This window comes from Rhea pennata, chromosome 11 (genome assembly GCF_028389875.1).
Source record: "Rhea pennata isolate bPtePen1 chromosome 11, bPtePen1.pri, whole genome shotgun sequence".
Classification (NCBI taxonomy): domain Eukaryota; kingdom Metazoa; phylum Chordata; class Aves; order Rheiformes; family Rheidae; genus Rhea; species Rhea pennata.
Window position 1 is genome coordinate 7,364,985 of NC_084673.1, and position 24,299 is coordinate 7,389,283.

General features: G+C 41.1%; 1 long non-coding RNA gene and 1 other non-coding gene across 2 annotated transcripts; one reads left to right on the forward strand and one right to left on the reverse strand.

Annotated features, from left to right (window-relative positions):
• Positions 1–57: 57 nt before the first annotated feature.
• On the reverse strand, positions 58–22,547 carry LOC134145293 (uncharacterized). Its single transcript, XR_009959579.1, has 6 exons — positions 22,429–22,547; positions 16,379–16,504; positions 11,696–11,783; positions 5,076–5,234; positions 4,798–4,977; positions 58–1,445 (listed from the first exon to the last, which is right to left on the reverse strand). It is a non-coding gene; the product is annotated as an uncharacterized LOC134145293 (long non-coding RNA).
• On the forward strand, positions 3,294–3,375 carry TRNAL-AAG (transfer RNA leucine (anticodon AAG)). Its single transcript has one exon. It is a non-coding gene; the product is annotated as a tRNA-Leu (tRNA).
• Positions 22,548–24,299: the final 1,752 nt, after the last annotated feature.

Genomic DNA, 24,299 nt, shown 5'->3' on the forward strand with positions numbered 1-24,299 from the left:
TGTTGCAAAACCTTATTAACAAGGCAATAAAATGAAAATTATTCCTTCTGGCTTTATTGGTGCACAATGTCTGTTTTACATTCATACAGTTTCTGTCCTATCCTTGGCAGTTGTCTTCTTTGTTGTATTCTTACAAAGAGAGAAATATCAAAACATTAATTTAAGCTGTCACAATGCAAAGGGCTGACAGTCATATAAAGAATTATCATTATGGTAGAGAATGGAGACAAGTTAGAGAAGGAAAATTAAAGTGACTAGCTAAACAGAACCGAACTTTTTGAAAAATCTGGATATTGCCATGACAATTTGAATTGCTGCAACTTTTTCTTTTTGTGTTTTTCAGCACATTCCTACACAGTCTATTATCAATCTGACATGGAAAAGAAAGAAAGAAAATCACTATATTATATATGCTAGTTTTAGTGAAATATGTATTTCAAAGAGAAGACTTATCTTGTACTAGTTTGTGTAATAAGATATATTGCAACTAACATCAATCTTCATAATTTTCCGTAATTGTAGAAATCAGACTGACCAAGATTACAGACTGTTAAATCCTTCTTATCAAGATATACCACACAGAAATGCTTCTTTTTTTGTCCACTTCAGGGCTTTTTTGAAAAATCAAAATGATTTGTTTCTGGCAAACAATAAAATTTCAACAGGTGCTTGAGTCAAGGTTTCAAAATGTGTTGTGCATTCCTAAGAATTATTTTAATTATTCAAACAAGATAAGGAAGAGGGTGGCTAAAAGAAGAAAATAATGCCAACACTTTGTTCTTATGTTATCCTTTTGAGCAGTAGCTCTTGGACCATTTTGCTATGGCTATGAAGAAAGTAAGGACCCAAGAGTCTCAAGGTGCAAGTCCATGTCCAGCAGGCTAGACAGCTGCAGTCCAAGCAGTTTGCTTTCTCCAGCAGAATACACTGACAGATCCTTTGATGTAAGTCAAATTTTCAGCGGGTTATACAATGCTTAATTTTGTGCTCTGCTCTCTCATCATATGCTCACTTGGTAAGAGAAAAGTAAACTCAGATGTTATGAATTTAATGCAAAGAGTTGGTGAAACACTGCATCTTGTGTTCCACATAAATGTCCACTGCGTGTTAGCTATAGTATCTGCAGTGCAAATATGTGCGTTAGCATTGTAGTGGGTAACTGGTCAGACTACTAATGAAGTATGAGTCCACAAGATGGCTTTATGTAATCAAAATTTATAATAAATTCCCATGCACATAAGCAGTCACTGAGTTAGTTCAGCTGGCAAATGAAAAACAGCTGAAAACACCAAAGACTAAGGAAATCAGTCTTCACAAGGTAGATGAATGAGAGGTTTACATGACTAATGCTAACAGGACAGAGGCACAAAACTCCCTGTGGATGTAAGGACATAAGATCCTTTGCACATGTTCATCAGCCTTATGTTTCTTTAAGCGTTGTAATCCTGGAATTAGAAGAACAGACTGTTTAGATCACCACAGTAGGTAGCCTTGAAGTTGTCTGCATGTTCTGCAGCAGGCAGCACTCAATTCCAATAAATGCTAAGACCAAGCTGCCAACATTGCCAGGCAGCGCTGTCTTGCCAAGGGCTGGTGTGTCCTCAGAGAAGTCACAGGGTCAGATCCTATGCACAGTGAAGTCACATGTAAAACTTGTTCACTGATCATAAAATAAAGAAAGAACAGGGAAGCACTGTGACTGCAAATCACTATTATTCTCCAGATAAATCAGATGGGCATTATAACTTGGGAAAGCAGACAAGAAGACACTTAAAAATATAATAAAAATGAATTGCTGCAGTGACACCAAACATAGCACCAGTCTCCCAATTGTATCAATAATTTTTTGTGATCATGATCATGAAGATGTTAAGTTTTGCTAAGATGTGTTTGCAGATCACTTTTATTACTAATTGTGAATAGTACAAATGTGTTTAAGTGCTTCTGCATATTCATCATGGCCCTCAGACCCTTCTTTGCTGTGTCCTGAATGAGAAACACTTGGCAGAACATTAGGAAGTTTAGACATTCCCGCCTGAAGCGTTCAGATGGTCCTGGAATTACCAGGCCTACTTAAATGGAGAGTCTTTGTGTGAGCTGTCCTTCTACTGAGACTCAAGGCTCTTATGACTAACTTTGCTTTTCACAGCTGTATCTCTCTTTCATTTTTCTTAAAATCAGATATGTTTTACTGTGTGGAGGAATTTGACCATTTACTATTGTATTCTGAGAAATAAGCCTACTAGACCAAGCATTCAAAGTAATTTCATTTTTGCTATAGAAGGTATAATTGAGGAATCATATTTTCAATGTAAGACACTGTCTAAAACTAGTCCCTGGTATGAACCTTGGTCAACTATATAAAATCCTCTTTAATATGGCCTTTGATTGTATTCATTTAGAGCTCCAGTGCAAAGCCTCAAAAAGGGCACTGAATGAAATCAGTTTCTAAAAGAAATGGAATAGTAGCAGAAGTCTCTTTCTCTGAATTAACGACAATCTTAAAATCTCAATTGCTATTGCTTTGAAACAGCACATTAATCCACAATGAAAATGTTTGCATAGCATTTAAAAATACAAACAAGATTAACAAAGACCTTTCCAAGGACAAGATATATTTGATTCAATTTTAAGACCAGAAGGAAAGTTCAGTGGCTTAACTTGTTTTAAAAAAGAGGGTTAGGGAGATAGACTACAACCAGCCGAGGGGAAAAAAATGAAATCTTCTCTCCCAAACCCCATATTGAATATTACAAAGCTTTATGCAGTGGGCAAATATCACCACTGCAATGTAAACCTAAACATGCTGATTGAGGAGTGCATGAGAACACCGGAGAAAAGGTTTCCATTCTAATTTCTACTGCAATTGCTGCAACAATCAGTACAGGTGGGAGGTGGGTGACCAACTGCAGCCTTTTTTGGTTGCCTTAACTATGCCAGTTTGGCCTTTTTCTGGGAGTGATCCTACCAGCTTCAGTAAAGCACTGCTCAGCTTCACTAAGAATGGCTGACTCTACTTGTCAAGCGCTAGAGTCTATATCCATTGCCTCTTTATATCTGTTGAGTCTTCTCCCTAACATCTGAGTCCCACATGCTCAGTTAGCCTCACTAAGAGGAGGACAATTGTGATTACAGATCTCTAATGAGTCATTAGGAGTTTCCAAGATAGGGTGGGTTAATGTCTCCATTCCCTCTATCAGTGAAGTTAGATGAATATAATTTTCCTCTGCTTTTGTAAGTGTGTGACACACTTACGTACGGACATAACCCTGTGCATGCATTTGTAGAACAGTGGTAGCATGGCCGAGCGGTCTAAGGCGCTGGATTAAGGCTCCAGTCTCTTTGGGGGCGTGGGTTCGAATCCCACTGCTGCCAGCAGCCATTTTGGCAAGAAGGTTCCTTGGGAACTACAGGCCAGTCTGCCTCACCTCAGTCCCTGGACGGGTGATGGAGCCATCCTGGCCACCATTTCCAAGGAATATCAGGAGTAGTTAGCATGAGTTCACAAAGAGAAAATCACACCTAACCAATCTGATAGGCTTCTATGATGGAATGACTGGCTGGGTAGACGAGGGGAGAGCTGTGGATGCTGTCTACCTTGACTTCAGCAAGGCTTTCGATGCTGTCTCCCATTACATCCTCTTAGGCAAGCTCATAAAGCATGGGCTAGTTGAGTGGACAGTGAGGTGGACTGAAAACTGTCTGTATGGCAGAACTCAAAGGGTTGTGATCAGTGGTGCAAAGTCTACTTGGAGGCCTGTAGAAACTGGTGTCCAGGGGTCAGTCCTGGGTCCAGTCTTGTTCATCTTATTCCTCAGGACCTGGATGAAGTGGCAGAATGCACCCTCAGCAAGTTTGCTGATGATACAAAACCGGGAGGAGTGGCTGATACACCAGAGGATTGTGCTGCCAGTCAGGGAGACCTCAGCAGGCTGGAGATATGGGCAGAGGGGAACCTCACGAGTTCACTAAAGGGAAGTGCAGAGTCCTGCACCTGAGGAGGAATAACCCCTTGCACCAGTACAACCTGGGGGTGACCTGCTTAAAAGCAGTTCTGCAGAGCTTATTGTCCAGAGGACTTGGATAAGATTTCTGAAATGTAGTGTGGTTTACAATAGGTCTGTAATGGAATTACCCATAATTGCTCTTTACAGACACCGTTGTAAGGAAGCTGGAGTGCTGATGGGGCCTCCATGATGTCACTTGCATCCCAGAGCTCTCCTGCACTGTTTATATATGGTCTTGCTCACATCAAGACCAGTAAAAGTGATTTAATTGGCACAAGGAGTAGGATCTGTGAGCAAGCACTTTTGGATTTTTTTTTAGTTATACAGACCTAGAGCCTACGAAGGCAAGCTCCTAGCTCATCATCTAAATTAATTTTGTGCCAATGGAAAGAGAAGTACATTCAGGGACAGAAACCATCCCACCTATCTGGGAGCCATATTTTATGAAGGAATGAACTGACTTCTCTATTGAATGCAGGAGAAGACTCGGCAACATGCTTGGAGTAGATGACTAAGTTTCAGAAGGCTAAATTTAGATAAGGGGAACCCTACCCAAGGCATCTTCAGGCTGATCCTCAGCTAATCTACGTGCACCTAGATCACTCCCTGTGATGGAGTGCATGCTCATTTCCCCCAGGAAGAAAAACTGGCCTTTTTAATATAAAGATTGCACTCTGGATCCAGAGAGCAATGAGAGAAAATCTTCTGTAAGACAGAAAACAAAAGACAGTCAAAACAGAAATAGCAAACAAATTCCTTCACCATTAATCCATAAATAAGCTGGTCCCACCTTGACAGCATATTGTTCCCTGCAGGCTTTTCACCAGCTTCACACGTCTTCCTTATGTTCACGTTTGGCCTGAGCTGAGCTGTAGTGCCAGATCTGAAACTGCTATCACTGTTCAAAGACAGATTTCAGGACTGCAAAGTGCGAGTGAAGGACAAAGGCAGACAGGAGTAAAGGTGAGCCCTAGGAAGATGAAACAGAGCATCATCTATAAATCGCCATGTCTGAGAAAGTATAGGCTTAAGAAAGCTCATCCTCATACAGAAGAAATAATTTCTTACCCAGCACCCGTCTCTGGCTTCACTTCTGCAGCTAGCAAGGAGTAGCTCGGCAACCACACTGATGAATGCAAGATGAAGTCCTCCTGCCCTCTCTGTCCTGTTCTTTAGTATTTAACTTGCATGTCTACACACACATCTCAGCACCTGTGCCTTGAGACTCTGTTTTTAAAGCAAATTTAGAATAAGACGAACAAGGATTGTTTTGGGAGCAAAGAGCAAACCTCTGCTAAGCTTTAAAACCTGATTTTAGTAGACTTATTGATTGCTCCAGGGTGTATATGCTCATATGTATGTACTTCTGCATTAAAAAGTGCAGCAAAAATGATTAAACACATGAGGAAAGAGGCTTCCATCTAAAAGGTGATTAAAAATACCAGCATTGGTTAGTCTGCAGAACACAAGAGTAAAAGGTGATATAACAGAAGTAAAGAGAAGGGGCTATTTATTCTGTCTTCTCTCAAGAACAAATACCCATGGAAAGGTGCCGACAAAATTCTGAAAACATTTGTGAAGTGTATAACCAGCCATGTAACTCATTTCTGTGGGATATTAGGCAAATTTATCAGAAATATTTCTAAATATATTAAGACTATGAATATTCAGCCTCGGTTACCTAGGATAAGGGGGAAAAAAAAAATCTCCCAAACCATAAGGAGAGTTAGTCCCTGTGCTTGTGCTTAGATTGGTTAGAGATGGATTTTTTTTTCCCCAGAGGGACAGCATTACTTATTTATCAAGTTTTTGATAGGGGAGTGCTCTCCTCCTTCAAGCAGGAGGTACAGTAGAAGGCAATTAAAAAGGTTGGTAAATGAAGATGTATGAGGTCATTGCCAATAGATTTCTTCCAGAATACATAAACTTAGTAATGGTCAAGTGGCTCAGATTTAGTTATTTTGTTCTCAGCTGGTTATTTTCCCCAAGGAACTTCAACTACAGTCAAGGCTGTGAATAAAAACGGAATTAAATGTATTCGTGTCCTTGCAAAGTTCTTTGCTAATCCTACTTGTTTCTATGTACTTGTAAATACTAAGTAAACATTTTCACTGTGGATATAACCTATTTTGAGTATAAAAGAGAAACTGTTGTATCTCCAATATTACTCCAAGGTAGCAGTGAGTGGAGGCTGAATTTTGATGGTCCCCTCTGTATCAACCCGTGCTGAAAGAAGCCTGGCAGAGAGAGCAGCCCAGCGTGCTGATGTGACACGGCAGCCCTGTGTTGTACTGCTGCTAAAGCTAAAGGCTTCACTCCACCCAGCCTGGGAATTTTCAGTTTGTACTGTCAGATCTGGAATACACTGGAAAGGAAGGTGCTGCTGCTAACAGAATTAGTACCTGCTTAAAATATATGTGTATACAGAGAACAAACTGTCTTGTAAAAGGAATTTTAAATGCTACTTTTGGCTTATGAATAGTTTTCTTGCAACTGTCAGGCCAAGGCCCTGCTTTGAGAGGGGTCTGTACAGTCATGAAAAGAAATCTTAAAATATACTCTCCTCATAAACATCTTTTTGTTTGGAAAATCCACATGCATCACATAATGCAGTAAATGGCAGCTCAGGCTGAACTGAAACATTTTTAAATACCGAGGATGCAACCTTGGATACAGCTCCCCCCGCCCCCCGCCTCTCCTCTATTAATAAGCACGCTTAGACACATTCTCGTACACCCTCAGATTGGCAGCACCCACCTGCTGGGAAACATGCTAACATAACTTCCTTGGGTACATCCAAAATACCAAACTGGGTTGTGGGCAGGAAAGAAACAGGCTTCTGCAAAGCTCGTTCTCAGAGATTACATCATACTCCCGGCCAATTTGCTGCCTACACTGCACCATTTTGTATGGTGTGCATGTGGGGGGGGGGGGGAAATAAAGCACACATTCATGTCATTAAAGACTGCAACACAGTTTATACAATCAAAACGGCCAAATTAAGGCTGTGCAAGCACATTTAACTCGCTAATTTTCTAACTTTTGGGAACTCAGCTTTTCAGATCTGTTTGGTACTTCAATATATATGATACATACATATGCACATATACATTTATCTTGATTGCATGCTTAGAATACAAAATTAAATGCACGAGAACACTGTGCTTCTTTACATTTTTTCCTTTAGTTGCATCAGCCTTTGGTCATTTTTGTTTACCTGCTTTTTGTTATTCTATTGAAATATCAATATACAAAATGCTAATTTTCTTGTACATAAAAATGTAATAAACTTTCTGGCTTTCTTTACAAACAAATTTGAGCACAAATGTTGATGGGATGCTGTATAACAAGTAAAGAAGAAATACTGTTTAATTATCTTCCATATAAAATCCAATAAAACGTTCTGGCTTTTCTTATTTTTCTGTACTGGGGATTAACATCAGTGTCTTTGTGATGAGAAAACTGCATTCATGGCTCTCCTATTTAGATTTAAATAGGAATTATAGTTCTTGGCAGAAAAGGATCTGTCAAATATCACAGCATTTGTGGCAGGTGGTCACTGCATTGCTTAGTACAGACACTGCCTGCTTAACCATAGCCTGAAGTAAACATCAGAAGTCAATTATTCTCTTTGTAAATATTTTATTTATATTTTGGAGGCTAATGAATGTCTTTTCAACGCTTGGCTGAGGCCCTTTCAATGGATCAAAACCCTACTGAACTTGCATTTGGGTGGTTAAAACTGTATTTAGCAATGCAGGAATACGAATGTAGCTAACATTGTCTATTGGGCTTCATAACACAATTCTCTGCTTGGAAACCTTTAATGACTTGGCTGCTTTGAAGTGGACAGAGCTAAAACTTGCCACAGTTGTTATCAGTGCAGCTGCCAATTAGTACGACAACCATGTATTATTTTGCCAAAATCCTCTTCTTTGGTTAAACTGTATTTTGAATATAAATACCTCAAAAGAAAAGAAAAGAGTGTGTTCCCTTTGGTTCATACATTTTAGCAGTGGGAAAGCAGGAAATCTGGTTTAACAGCAAAATGAACGTATGTACGTATAGCAGCTTATAAAGGTAACCTTACCATACACTGAGTAGAAAATGTGGAACAAGAGCTGAGCTTTGAGGGTAAAATCCCTCTGAGAAGTGTCTTGTTCCAGAATAAACCTACTGGTTTATTATTTAAAATGACAGAATCTGGCAACAGTTGCACATAGATGGCAAAATCCTTCCCAAAACCACTATTGAGGGGACAACCTCTAAAGGTGCTGGAGCACATTTTAGATCCTCATTTAAACCCCATCTGAACTCTTTGGGTCATTACCTAATCAGAAAATCTCATTCAAACAACGTCCTAAAAAAAAAAAAATCAAGTACTTCTGCCTACCTAAATATGTCAAAAATATTTACTTTGAAGAACGAGGATTTCATGGGTATTTAATCCTGGCATCGAGAAACAGAAGGAACACCAAGATGTTAAGAAGAAGTGGAATTCTCTGAGATGGGACTTTGCGTAATTTTCCCCGCAAGCCTGTTTGGTGGTAAGTTAATTGACTCCCACATTACCAAAACTGCAACGTACTAAAGCACTGGGTGCTCGTTTCAGCTTGCTGTCTGACTGGCGAGGGCCATCTGTTCCACCCCATCCATCCACATGCGCGGTGCCTATCGTTGTCATCAGGACTCGCACACACGTGCACCAAGGGAAGCATGTGCCTCAAACTGTTTTGATCCCTGGAACATGGATTTTTTATTTTCTTTGTTTCTTTGTGCTCGCCCAGTAATAATACTTGTCATCTGGGAATTCATATTGATCTTGTCATTGCCTTAAAATTGGATGACAATTACTATCTTTGTCAAAATTCGATCTGATGAAATGGCTCCAATTAGGAAGGAAAAAGAAGGAATCCATCACAGCAGGGAATACTGCATTTGACTTCAGCATAGGGGAGCTTCTCTTAAAGGGATATCGTTGGAATAAGTAGACGGGAACAAGCATAACAGAGAGCAGGAGGCGAGTCTCAAAATCTGCAAAAATTAAGTATAAATAAAATGAGTAGTCATTCATGTCTACAGTCTATATCTGTCCACAAAACTGAATGGGAGCTCTTCTGACAAAAGATGCTGGTAACTTCTTTCCGTATTCTGATCAGGTCACATACATAATGGCAGTTGATGCCAGTCTGTATGCATTTTCATTTCAAGTCCAGTTCTGATCATCACTATAATTATCATCTATTATCAGGAGAGATTTGCTGAAGTTCATGAAATAATAACAGCATAAATTGCATCATGTTTCCAGATACTGGTCTCACCTTGAAACAAAATATAAAGAAGAAGTATAAGAAGAAAAAAGAGTGAGTGAGTACACTTCCGCTGCTGCTAATACTGGCACTAAAGCAAACAACTTACTCACACTAAATACAAATAAAACTGTGCCAATTACAAATTTCTTGTTTTTTAAATCAACCCTAAAAATAAGTTTGTGCAAGTACGGGTAAGGGGATAGACTGATCTTCGTCACTATTGTGTATTTTCTTCCCCCCCCCAAAAGATGTTTTTTTGATGTGCAATTAATGTGGGTTTAAAAAAAAAAAAAAACAAAACAAAAAAAAAAACAAAAAAAAACTACCCCAAAACACTATGTGTTTTACTTTCAAGCAGGAAATGAAAGGTTTGCTTCACTGCTAGTTTTTAATTCTGGTTAGGCATTACTCAGGAGCTGTGAGATACATGTTAGTGCTCTGCCCTCTCTGAAGGATTCCCAGCCTCTATTTGCCCAGGAGATTGACCTAGGCTCCAGGGCATCCTTACATAGATTTCTCTGAATCTGTCCAATAAATATAATTTTCTTACAAATAAAAGTATGGCAGGGACCAGTCTTTAGGTTTATGTAACTGATTTGAGCTCCTGAACATGAGACTACACTGTTTACCTCCATGAATAATTATTTTTTTAACCACATGTGAGAGCTGCACAAGAGAGTGAGGGAACCCAACCAAACACATCATGCTTTTAGCAGGTGGTTAGTTTATAAGCTAAAAATGGAGGACTAGCATGATGTGGAGATGAGTCACCATATCCTGTACAGCAGCAGGCTCTTTGGCAGAACAAGGTGGGTTAGCTGGTATGAATAGGGTGTCTTCTAGCAGATAATTCCCCTTTCCTGAAACCCCCCTTTTTTCCCCTGTTTTCATCAGCTGAACCTACCTAGCAACTCTGACCTACATTTACAGTAGTTCCAGAATGCAACAGAATTTTGTTTCTGGGGAATTTGCTATTTGCTACAAATTTTAACCCAATTTGAAAAACCTGGTATACAAAGGCCATGCAATTGTCTTAGACGGAGTTGCAACACATTGTTATTTATGAGCATCTGGGGCAAGTATGGTATCTTGTACTATGGATCTCATGATCTGTACAATGATGGCTGATTTTAATTGACTTTTGCTGCATATAGCGAATCTCAATTGGAGAAGTTCCAGGATGCTGCTTGTGAAGAACTGTGGGCGGGTGCATGTTTTGAAGTGATGGTAAACATTGTGACATATACTGTGTGTACTACATATTCTCATATGCACATTTTGACTTTTGTGCCTTGGCTTTCACACAGCATTTCTAACATATACATTCTTATTTGCCAGTTTGAGTGGAAAGTTGCTAATACATGAATACAGCTCATAAATATGTACCACCATCACTGGACCTTCGCTCCTTATCTTCTCCCATGAAATAGCCTCCTGAGTGCTCAGGGGTGATCTGCAGAACCATGGTGTCTATGTAAGCCAGACTGCTAGCACTGGTCAAGCAAGGGGTGATGAGAGCTTCCATGAGAAACAACAACTTTGGGAAGTTAGTTGTAACCCAGCTCAGTACAATCCATCAAATTCTTATGTAAGTAACACCACCAAGAAGGCCTAACTCTTTTACAACCATGACTTCTTTTTTTCCTTCCAAGAGATGCCAGTAACTAATACCAAGCTTGGTCAAGCTATTTTAGCATTTAAAGTACATAGATGCTAAAGTATCTTCAACAGTTGGGGGGTAAGAGCCGGAGTACCTGTGTGTTATATATTAATGATTAGCCAACTACTCTGCTTGAGCTGAAACATGTGCTGAATTCAGAGTGACTGTCTGTGAATCTGGACTCAGACAAGATTTGTGAAAGTTCCTGGGTCTAGTGCATAAACAAGTCTCCTGCTACACTTCCCATCTTGCCGTGCTGCAATATCATGTGTCCAATACTATGCAAATGATGTGGTTCTAGGGTCTGTCTAGAAAGACATTTGCATCACACACATGAAAGCTGTAAAGGATTTATAGACAATGAAACTATGTGCATCCTTTCCCTAGCAATAAAGTGTCTACACAGATTGTACTCTGCTGTTGCTCACCATCGGCCCGTGCTACCCAGAGACATAGCCAGAGAGTCTCTGATCCCACCACAGCAGCTCCTCCACTTATATTACCACAGTCATAGCTTTAAAAAAAAAGAAAAAAAAAAAAACACAGAAAGAAAGAAAGGGAAAAAAGGAAAAAACCACCTGGTTGCAGACAACTGTTAGGCAAGATTCATGCAAGAGGGATTAGCACGTAAAAGCAGCATAAGAACCAGTGCAAAGTAGCTGCTCATATCTACAGTGAAATAAATGCTGGCAAACAGTTCTTCTGTGAGGTAGTACCTCCATCACATCCGATTCAAACGTTATCCAGAAAACTGTCTTGCCAGGAACCTTCTCTGTATTGCAGGAAGCCATCTGTGTATGGTAACTAAAATAAGAACAGAATAGGATTCACTATGAAACATTCATCAGAAGCATTTCCGAGTGCATGCTCACACTGCCAGAAGCAGTCTCTATCTGAAGGTGAGGAAGACATTACAGCCACAAGGCCCACAACTACCCTAAATGGATGCTGCATCTTTCACCCGGTGCTTTTCACAGGAGGCTTACAGATGTTCCCTTCCTTTGACCATAATTTGTCCTTGGCTGTGACCACTGATTGCTATGGGGATGGTCAGTGGGACGATGGAGCACTTTGAATGTGTTATCAACAGACCCGGGTTCTGTCTTTTTAACACATCTCTTGGCAGAAAGTGCTGATTGTTTTCATTGATCTCTGCTGCTTCTGGTTTAATTTTTCTTTCTTTATCTGAAAGGCTCTTTCTTACGTTTCTTTCTTTGCCAAATCATTCATTTGCTGCTGGATAATCATAGTTTGGTGTTTCAGATAGCTTCCTATTTTGTCCACCTTTCCATTCCCTTGTCCGTACATTTTTTCTCTGGAAACTTTGCCTTATCATGCAATGGCAAGTGGCTATCAGTTAATGCCAGTATTTCTCCTTGAGAATTCTTTTGCCTTGCATCATCAAGGGTTTAAGTGGAAAGCCTTCAGCACAGTGCAAATTTCACTCCTGAGAATACCCATCTTTTGAGGTAGCTGATTTTAATTAAAGAATACTCTATCTCCCTCTCTCTCTCTGGATTATACTTTAATTTCAGTCTCTATCACAACAGTAGATATTTCTTAGATAAAATGTATTTTTGTCTCTTTTCATCCATGATTATCTGTAGTTCTTAAACATATGGGGTCAGCAGCTAGTCCCTGGATGCGGTAGTTCAAGAATAATTCTATTCAAATGAATTAATTCAGAATAAAATTGGTGTTAAGTTCAAAATAAGGCAAAGAGCTCATAATATTTAGCCTTATTATATGTGTGAGAGTGAAACTCTCAGAAATGGCAGTAATAACTGTTGTGATAATAAACAATAATCTCTGAAATCTATAGCACCTTTTGCCTGAGTATTTTAGACATAAATGCATTAGGCTGCTGACATACGAAGAAGTGTCATTATCCTAATTATACGCAAGGGAAAAAAAGGTGGCAGGAAGTTAAGAAAGCAGCTGAAAGTCATACAGCAAGAACTGAACCTACATCTCCTGATCTCCTGTTTCTAAACCTTTAAGCACAGGAAGTATTCTCTTCCCAAGGGATATAAAATGGAGGTCTTGAGAGTTGATAGTTATGAAAGCCTCGGCAGTATTCAAACACAAGTACGTTTTGGGATGCTGCCTCCATCAATCTGCCAAATTCCAGCTGATATGTTATTTGTATCATATCTTAAATTGTTTATGCACGATTACTTTGCACAGTAAAACTGTTTCCAGATTTCTCTCAGAAGTGGTTGAAGAAGTAAGTCTAGTCTTGGGGGGAAAAAGTCCAGTTACAGGTTTAAAGCTTTAACATTGCAGTGGGCTCTGGAGACCCTTCCAACCTCAACCATTCTGTGTGATCTGTGTGTGAGTGAAACTCTGCTACTTCTGAAGCCAAAGGCAAAATTTCTACTGATTTTGACAGAACAATGATTTTGGCTACGTTTCCTACAGCCATGAGGACTCCACCTCATTGGTGTTCCTTTGTATGAAACTGTAATGTGTGTGGGTGTGCACACACACTTGTGTGTATATATATATGTGTGTGTGTGTGCGCGCACGCGCGTGTGTGTGTGTGTTGGCAGAGGTACAAATACATATATATTGACATCAAACTTGTGGAATCACTGCAAGTTGGCAAGCTGGAATTGTTCTACTTATTTTGTGCTGAGTAAGATGAAGCAAATCACCGTATCAGTCATTCTACATTGGTTTTGTCTTTCTTTTGCCTGTTGCTTTTTTTTAATGCCTACTCCAACCTGTACAAAACACAGATATGTATCTCCGCTTGAACGCGTACTTTTGATCTAAACGGAACTAAAGAAAAAATATATATGTAGAATAAGCATAGGACTAAAATGTATCTTAGCAAAGTGCTTTAAGTTGCCTATCTGCCTGTAACCCATTAATTTGTGCTTCTTTGTTTTCTCCAAGTTCAGAATAATTCCCATCTGCCTTGACTCACCATCAAACACATAAAGAAAGAAGCCCCTTTTCTGAGCAAGGATGGAATAGGAAACTTTCTGTATTAACAAAGAATGTGGCCTGGAATTCTGATGTTTTGACCACTGAGATCTAAAATAACTTGAGGTCCTGCTATTTTAATTAACTTCATTATGATGAGTCTGCCTCTTCTGTTCACGTACATTTTTCCAGCATTTGTGTTCCCAGCCTGCCTGTAATACATATGTACTCCTCTTCTTCCCTCTCACAGAAGCTGAAGATGCAATCACATCTTTGAACCATCTGTTTTTTAATTTATTATTTTCCCCCATTGTATTGATGGGCTTTCTCATTTTTCTGTCCGTCTGACAGTTTGGCTCCTGTTTATCTAAGAAATGTTAACATTCTGCTCCTCTTCTGGGCACTCAGTCAGCCTATTGTATTTTCTGAAATTAAACACCAGGGATTTTTTAATATTATTTTTTTCATCAGCCCAGGGAATATCCTCTACCTTTACAGCTTCTTTTCCTCCTTTTGTTGTTCTAGCACACATTTTATGATTCTTACTAAATATAGGATATCTTTTCTGGCCTCTCCAGATCTTTCCCAAGATGAGTAGTAGGAGTCTTCCAGGGAAAGTTCCCACACCTGATACATAACCTATTAACGGGAAGCCAAAGAGCAACCAGGATTTCCCAATGCAGGCAGAGGAATTGCCACCAACTGAGACCCTCACACGCCCCTACAAGGGCAGAATGTGAGGTGGCAGGAGCCCATGCAAGCACAGCTACGTTTCTGGCCTACCTATGTGGCTCATTTCTGTTCCTCACCTTGGAGTTTGGGAAACACCTTCCAGGCATTGCTTCCATCACCCAGAAATACGTAGTGAAGCCACTCACGTTGCACTCCCTGAATCGTAACTGCGCTTGGCTGTGCTGAGCAGGTGGAGACTTGTAGTCCTCAAATGCAGCAGGGGAGCTGTATCCCCAAAATAGCTGGGAAGTTCCAAGTAATTACTGCATGGAGCATAATGTGGATTTATATTTGTTACTTTACTTTTCTACAGTATATCCCAAGAGTGTTCATAGGCACTCCATTCTTTAATAAGTAGAAAGTGCTTTGAGATTTTTCTAATGAAAATGATATAGGAGCGCAAAGTATTATTATTAAAACCTCTCACTTTTTCTCTAGGAACTGCTAAAATACATTTACAGTTTATATCCTTTCTGGTGAGCATTAAACTTTCTAATTTAAAATAATAAAGCCTGGTTTGCTCTTTTTCTTTCCCTTCTATTTCAAAAATATGAAAAACTGTCAGTTTTTTAACTATCCTTATTTTGCTGAGTGATTTTTGGATTTCAATAAAAGTAACATTGTGGTTACTACACTTTGTGAGATAAGCAAAGAGATTTTTTTTTTTACAGCACAATTATGGAGATTTCAAAGAACTTTATAAATATCCTACTATTTGCATATATGAGATAAGCATATTTTAGTAATGATTATGACAAACTAGCAAGGAAATTGTGTGGGACAGCTATGCGGCAAATATATGCACACATGCACACAGAGAGGGGGTATGTGTGTGCGTGTAGGCGTGCTTTTCCAGACAAGCCCATGCTCAAGTAGGCTCAGGATTTCCTTGAATGTATGGGTCTGCTCAAGGAAAGGGAATAGCCCTGTGGTAAGACTCAGGGCTCCAGATAGACTTCCAGATAGAAGACTAGTAACATTTTTCTAATGTAACGAAGCATTTTGGCAGGCCCAGATGGTGTGCACTAGATACGCAGGCTTTCAGCTTTGTTTCCACTTCACAGAGTACAGATATGTGGCTATGAAGGGACCTTTGCCATATCTCAGCTGGCCAGGCTTGGAGGCTAGGTGCCTCCAAGTCCCGGGCTGTAGGAGCCCCGCTCAGCTGGCCTACAGCTAACACACCTTCCAGCGGTGAGCATTTAGGGCCTCTCCAGCAGCATGCCGCAGCGTGTAAGGCTGCGCTAGAAGGTAACACAGTGCCGAGCCTTTGCAAAAGGCCTGCGGGGCCGCTAGGGCTGGCTTGGGCTTCAGTGCACCCCCTGACTCCACTCAAAATGCAACAGGAAGACAGTCGTAGGTACCTAAAGTTTTCAAGGCGCTTTCTGCACTGAAATGATTGGTGTATTCTTTTATTCTTTTGTTCTATCTTTGTATTTTTACATTACAAATTGCTCTTCTGGTTATGCTTGCGAGCTGCTAGGCAGCTCAGAGAATTAGTGTGGCAATTTCCTCAGTCCTTTGTTGAGAAGGAAGAGTCATTTTATTCACATAAAAAATGCACTGGCATGAAAAAGCTGTCAAACAAAAAGACAATTTAACTAACCCCCCTCCACCCAAACAGAAAATCCCTCTCTGCTTCCATTAGAACTTCAGGTTTCCTTTCTCTTAGTCTTCCAGCCATCTGCTTGGCCCTCTAAAGAATCCTCGAGAAGTGAAAAACGACAACTACTTACCCTCTAAAACTCATCTCAGCTTCCCGGTGTCCTGCTTTCAGGGGAGTTCTACTCAAGGCTTGATTTCTGGAAGTGCAGATATTCAGTATGTTCTGAACCATTAGATGCCTTTGAGGATGTTGAAAGCTAGAAATAAGCAAACAAACCAACTAGGAGTCTTGTCTGACAACTGACACTGTTTCTACAGCCAAGCCTGAGCTCCGCCCAAACCAAAGGGGGGAAAAAAACCTAAATCCAACAAAAAATTCACCAAATAGACTTTTTTATCTTCAGGTTTTAAAACAGATGTTTTTCCTACAAGCTTTTCATTAGCTTGCCTAGGAAAGCCTTACAGAGGTCCAAATCCATCTTTTTTTCCCCCGATGAAGCACATGAGCCCATGACCTTTAACAGGGTCGAACCTCTCCTGGTTTGCAGCATGGCTGGGGGCCTCAAAGGGAGGCTTGGAGGGTGCTAACAGACTTCCTCTGGGCACTGGTGCCTGAAAATATTCATTTCTCTCCACAGAGAAGAATGGGACCTGATGATACCATGATCGAGCCCCTGTAGGTTCCCAGGAGCCCATCAGCACAGCCTCTGTGCAGAAGATGAGCACTGGTATGATGAGTCTGAAGGCAGCAGTGGGCACTGCATGACGGCCAGACTTCAGGGACTTACATTTAATTTCTTCCTGAGCTCTCATACAAACCTGTATCTTCAGTAATGGACACAGGAAGAATTACAAGCAATCACTACCTCCCAAGCAGCTGATATTCACAAGGCAAAAAGAAGAGCAAGGGAAGGGGCAGTTTTGTCTCGTCAGCTAATGATCCTTGACTCTCCTGCTTTGTGTTTTTGGTAGCAACCACAGAGAGGTCACACATGAAACTGTGGAAGCGTGCGGTGTTCTTATTAAATATATCAACGGAGTTTATTAAATGGAATGTGTGCTACTAGGTAGTGCAAGCCACTGTCGGACAGGCTCAGGGTCATGCAGGCCTCCTGCCTTGATGTCACTGACTGCTGGATTAATACCATGAGCTCACAGCATGTGCTTGATTAGAAGAAGGTCCCAGTTGGCTTTACCTTTGCCCTCTGCTAAGTCTTTGTTTGCAACGTGAGCAACAAGCTATTCAGCTCATCACCAAGGCTCCATGTTCAGAGCTGAGACGGATCACTTGGGTCTTTTACCACCTCTAGCAGATGCTGGTTTTAAACATTCCCATCCTGCAGGAGGAGGGAGCAGAGGTGGAATCATTATCTTCTATTGTCAGATTGATTGTTTGGGCACTGGAACAGTCTTCTTTTTTGAAGATTTCTGCCTCTTTTTTTTTTTTTTTTTTTTTAATCTTTCCCCCTTTTCTTCTCACTTTCAACCTGCACCAGGAGGGCAGAACAGAAAAGGCTGCTGACAGACCTTTTTTAGCTTGCTTTTACTCAGGGGATTCTAGTTCACGGGAGGAGAAACTAGTCTCTCAGATAGGAAAAAATTAATGAGTAAGAGACCCTCCACCATAATGAGACCGTTTCTGTGTTTGGAGCTACTGGATCGCTTGCCTGGGCAAAAGGGTAGAAGGCAAAGGGGAGAGGGTCAAAGAGGGAGAAAGCAAAGAGAATCTCAAGCTGCGCTGACAGATGAGGGTATATTGGATGTAATTCAGAGAACAGTAGATGGGAGGAAGGGATTTGTGTAATGGTAATCACAGCATGATTAAATGTGTCAAGAACAACAGAGCGTGGGTAAGTCTACACCACTCATTAGCTGCACGCTGGCCTCTCAGGAAAGAGGACAGTCTCTTGTTAAGTAAGGTCCTTTCAAAATAAAGTGGTTGAGACTCTGCAAAATGGAGGGAAGAGCAGAGGAAACCAAATGTGGGGACCTTTGAACTGTCGGGTGAGACCCTGTTCTGTAACAGCCACAGCAAGGAATAGTGTGCTTAGGAGAGTAGGGCTAATGCAGCTTTAAGTCTCTGCACTCCTGAAATTCTGGATAGGAACTTTGACATGTCGGGGATTTAAGCCACAACAGGCCAGACAGCGGAGTCTATGGGCCATGCCGTTATTCAGCATCTGGAATACTGAGGTTTTACCATACTGACCACCCATACTGACTGCAGGAAATGCTTTGCTTAGACAGAGAGAGCGTAAACCAGCAAGCAGGCAGATGCGCATATCCCAGGCAGTCTCCTTGATAGACTTACTCCAGCGATCCTGTTCCCACTGCTACAAAACACAGACAACATTATGCTGCATGCAGACCCTGCTATTGTGGGGTAGGCGGAAAAGAGAGAGCCCAACAAGCTGAGAGCTTCCCAGCGGCTCTCAACACTGCCCAGCTGTGTTCCCAATCTTGGTTATACCTATGCCTAAAACAAGAGTTGTTGGAAGAGCTATTCTTATACACCACAGCAAATTCATATTTCTGTGCTGATCCAGTTCTGGTGACTGGTTAACACTCAATTCCTTTACTTGATTCTGGAAAATAAATACCACTTTTCATAAGGATTAGCTTTTTTTTCTCCTCTCCAAAATTCTGGCCAGGATTGATGAAACCCCCTCATAGTCTCAGAACTTAGCCCCAAACAGTGGGAATGGCTTTATCTATCATAGTGCTGGATCCATCCCACTTACAGCCCCTGCTCTTTCGAGGAAATTCATGATACATTGATCCTCTACTTGCCATTCTTTATGCTGGTTATTTACCATTTTCTATCTTTTATCCATTCTGCAAGCATTTTGTCCTAATTGCTCAGCTACTTTTCAATTAACCTGCTGTAGGTGTTTGTCTAATTCTTTTATCCATTAATCTGTGAAGGGCTTTCAATTCCCACTCATACGATGTGGAGGTATTTAACCAGTGATGCTGTGGGAGTCGCGCCTCCCTTCCTGTCATGGTCTTAAAGGGAATAGAACCACAGCTGTCTGTCCCTTGTACAGCCATTACGATGGGAACACCACATCCCAGTTTTTGCTATTCACCTGCGCTAACTTCCTTACTGCTGGGATTTTTGCCACTTGTACTGAGTAAAGTGAGATCTGTCGATCCGTCCCACTACCTCCTGCCCTTGCTTACATGGACGGTAGTAAATCTTGTGTAATCCACCTGCTTTATGTGGCATCGTTTGACTGAGGCAGTTAAACCTGCAGGAGCCACTGCACATCATGAGGCTGCAACAGCTAGCAACCTCCACCATTAGGCTGAAGGAGCTGCTTTCCCAGTTATAATTTCCCTTGCCACTAATGCTAGGGTCCACTCAGCCAGTCCAGGTCTAGATACATGCCTGTCTTGAGCTATATCAGACACAACATACTTAAAGGAAGCATGACTGGTGTGTGTAGTACCTTTGGCCTTGCTCCAATGATATAATCCAGTTTTTCTGATTAACAGATTAAAAGTACACATTCCATTTTCTTTTCCACGGGTAAATACCTGTTGTAGTATTAACAAGATCTGTAGCGCACAGACAATAGCCTGTAACGTGGTTTCTTTTGGCCCAAAACTGCACCTACCTCCTGGTTAACAGAGGCAAACTGCACACAAAGAGGTTTATTGGGGCCAAGTATTTCACCTCAGGAGCTTGAGTTAAAGCCTGCTTCAGCTGGACCAGGCTTCTTGGGCTTCTGTGCCCTGCTTCCACTGTCTAGTTTTCTCTAAAAGCTTAGCTGGAGGATGACTCACTTCAGTGAACATCAGAATAAAATCCTGCATACAATTAAATGTGCCTCACAGTGCTCTTAGCTAGACAGAGCAGTGGGGTTGAGTAGCTTTTGAATTAATTCCACATACTGTTTATCAGAAGTCTGGCCTTCAATACCTAGTATTACTCCTAAACATTTTACCTCTTGTTGTACTAATTGAACCTTTTGTCTGCTGACTTTCAATCCCTCCTCTTGTATTGCAGCCAAAACTTCTTGTCTGCTGACACATTTGTTTTTCAGAATTCCCCAAATTTGGGTATGATACACATAATGATATTACATGTTTCCCCACATTCAGGTGATGTGCATGTGGCAGACCACAAGAACTTATGAAACACATGAGAAACTCATATGAAATTATATTATTTCTCAGAAAATGTAAAAACAAACTTTTACTAGCATTTCTCTGCTAGAAGGCTATAGAAAAATACATTTGCTAGATCTATTACTGAAAACCACTTAGATTCTTTTACTAGTGCAGCCATAAATTCTGGCATTTTAGCAAGAAGAGGTGATGTTTATGGAGTTACAGCATTTAATGCTTTGAAATCCAGTCAGATGCATATTTCTATCTGTCTTTAATACCAGCCACACAGGGGAATTACACACACTGGGTCATTGCACTGGCACTCCTTGATCAACCAGGCTATTAATAGTGGACAACAATCCTTTCTGAGCTTTGCTTCAGTATTTACATTGTTTCTGCGGTCTTGGATCAAGACCTGTTATTAAAGCAAAGACATTAATCTTTCCATATGCTAACTTATCTCAAGCTTATACTTGCAGAAAGGTAACTCACCATCATCCTGAGTTATTCCGACTATTTCAGGATCCCTCATGGACGTATGCCACTGTGCAGGTAAGATAAGTCCTTTGATTTCTGTACTGCTTCTCCACAATTAGTCAGATCTAAAGAAAACTTGTTTTGCTTAAGGAATTGGGCTGCTGCAAAGCCCATTTTTCTCCCTGCTTATGATGCTGAATACAAAGAAAACCTGAACCCACTCCAGTGAGCAATTTGCACTGGGAGTGGGTGTAGGAGCAGAGCTGATATATTCCTTCCAGAATAGGAGCCTGCCGTCTACCTTTGCCTGTACAGTGTGCCTCACGGGTACCCACACTCTCACAAAATAGAAATGTAAGTAGTAATTGAGGTACCAGAATCTAGGAACATTTTGGGCCTTCCATATTCATTTGCATCTCCTGCAGTAAAATTTGCACTGTTGGTCTTCCCCATTGATTAACCTTCTAATAACCTCTAGTGTGTGTATGTATTGAGACACTAGTGGATTTTATGTTGTACCTAATCATATCTTCTCCCAGGCTCTCCAGTTCCTTCCAAACTCTTTTTGACTTCTGCTTCAAATGCCATTTCCAAGTGTCCGTCCAGCCACAACTCCTTTTCTTTTCCCAAAGGCAGATCCCCCCATACTGCAGGTCTACAGGGGTCTCTTTCATCCTCCAGAGCTTTGGGTTTGTCTGCCCTAAGGACCTCAGTTAGTGAAAGTGATTATTATTTGCACTGATTACTTTGCCTTTTTGACTAACTGGGTTTATTTCTAGTTTCTTTTCTTTCCAGAGACTCCTTCTGGCCCTTTCAACATCTCCTTGCAAACCCACCCAGTTTTTTAGGAGAGTTTATAGGTCCCACAATCATGCAGAACCTCCAGTCCTGCAATTCTGAATCCCAGCTCATTACAAAGAGGACCTCAGTCCCCTCCAACAACAATTCAGCAGTTATTCCCAATAGCTGTTTTCTAGCACTACATGACTCCAGTTCCTCATCTTTTGTTTTGCTTCCCAAATAGAGCAGCTTAGACACCAATCTAGTTTTTTTGTATGATCTCAGTACTCAGCATAACCAGCATAGTCTGTTATCTCTGACCACTGGGGGTTCTTGGAGCTCAGTGTTAAGCACAGCCCAGTCAGTGGCACACAGGCTGCCTCAGCCATAGGATTTTAATAGTACTGGTTTAACTAGGCTCTACTTTGAAAGTCAGAAGCTTTGAAAGTCAGATCCCTATTAATAAGGAATAGGGATCCTTATTAAAGGTCCCTATTCCTTAGCTAAAGCTCAGCTTTGAGTGGTATCCAACCCCATTTCAATAGTCACCTTCAGTGGTCTCTCTCTGTCAAGTTTGTCCCTGTCTCCCTGTTTTAACAGTATTCTTTACTACTATGGGTTTCACCTTGCCTGTATGCTTGTAGCTCTGGAGCATATTTCTCCAGAGTATGGCCTAGGTGGACTGAGATCATCCCAGCTGTATCTGTCCCAGTCATCAGGGTCACTAGTTCTTCTCCAGTTTGTACTGCAGTCAATATATTCATTTTAGCTGAGAACTTCTGTTTATGTTTCTCACTCATCCACTTACTGGAGTCCCAGAATTCAAGCGTTCTTCTTCACCCTGTGTGGCAATGATCTGATTTCTTTCCTGCTCCACTCAAATTCTCACGGCCTCACTCTCATAAACTTCATTGCTGTGTTACCACCAACCTGTTACAAGTAAAATGCAGGCTGATTATACATGTAGACCCGTCCCAGAGCACAGCAGAATAAACACGACTTGGCTAGTGTTTCTTTTACTAAACGCAATTGGAAAAACTTGACAGCTCTACCACTTCCCTTGTATTAGACAATTGTTGGTCACTTACATGCCCATTAACATGCTGTACGCCAAAACCTTGTGATCAGTCCTTGTTCAGATGCCTGGATGGCAGGTGGCATCTTCTGGCTGCTGATGGGGATTATGGTGCCCACATACTATTATATCTTCATGCTATTCTTTACATAATCTAGTTTCCAGGCAAAAAAGCTCCTAATCTGCTAGTCCAAACCACTTTTTTTTCTAGAGTTAGCCTTCCAGATATAGCAGTGGGTAGGTGACTGTATCATGTACAACTGAAAGAGCATTCTGGGAGACGGCCTTCAGTTTGCAATGGTTCTGCAACCTACTTGTATTAGATCAAAAAGTTATTGTGGGCAGGCAAGAGAAACATTGTGTGGCTAAGTGTTCATGATTAGCAGTGTAGTAGCAGTATTCAGTGTAATTCTCTATATCATCATCATCCTCCCCATGAATGACTCTCCTCACCTGGCCTCAGTCACCCTTCATCATTCATCCAAGCTGCCTAGAATCGTCAAAAATGTGCTGTTAACATGTGCCCTTCCACAGCATAGTCCAGTAACTCTGCTGCCCATCCTTCTTGTTGGACAAGGTCTGGTGGCTGAAGGGACCATGCAGAAGAGCAGCTGTGTGGGAGGGATGGCCTGCCATATGGTGCTCCTCTTGCAGGCCACAGCAGGAGCCTTGCGGGCCCCCAAAGGCACTGGTTATTCTGCTGGCTTGCATTTGAGAGTTGTGAGCTGCCATGATACACTGTAGCTGCGATGCTGCTTGCACAGTGAAGGACTCCATGATTTGTGGCACTATAAAAGCTGCAAAATGCCATCATTGCCTTTTATATATAATTGAAAACACAGTAATTGACTGCAATGTCAACTAAAGCAAGCAGGCAGCATTCCTTAGAAATACATCCTTACACACACATACGCATGTGCACACATGGGCACACACACAACTTCCTACTGACAACCAGGCAGTGCTCCATGACTTAATAGATGGGTTAAAATAAATCAGAATTGTTTCTAGATTAGTGAAGAAAAAATCTAGGAGGATGCTTCAGTCTGAGCCACAAAGAACACAGAAAGAGCAGTTTCTTTGCCAGTAAGGCACAACATTTTCTTTCTCCTGGTCCTTTGCTCTATGCTTTCCTGGCTCATAACCAACCTTTAACCTTTCTATCTGTCTGATGCGCACAAACATATGACATTATAATGCCACTGCATCCATGCCAGTGAACAAATTATGTGTCTCTCAGATTGCTAGGTCATTTTCTTGACAGAAGTCTCAACCAAATTCCCCAAACTGATATGACTGCCTTCTAAACTGATTTTCAGCAGCTTAAAATATCCATTTGCAGCCATAGTATCCAAAAGATCCAGACCAGATATGCTGCTCCTCCACATATTATCAGATTGGACTGTAACCCTCCAAAGCCTTAAGCCATTCGCCTACAGCCATGTCACCTGCCAGAGTTCACAACTGGAGTTCATGATGACATGGGAGGTTTGTCCAGATCTTTGCCTGACTGATGGTCCCAAATGCATCCTGCCATCTGATGGATCCCATATTCCCAACGCCGCTTGATGTACACTGCTGGCATTTCAAAGCAATATGAAAAG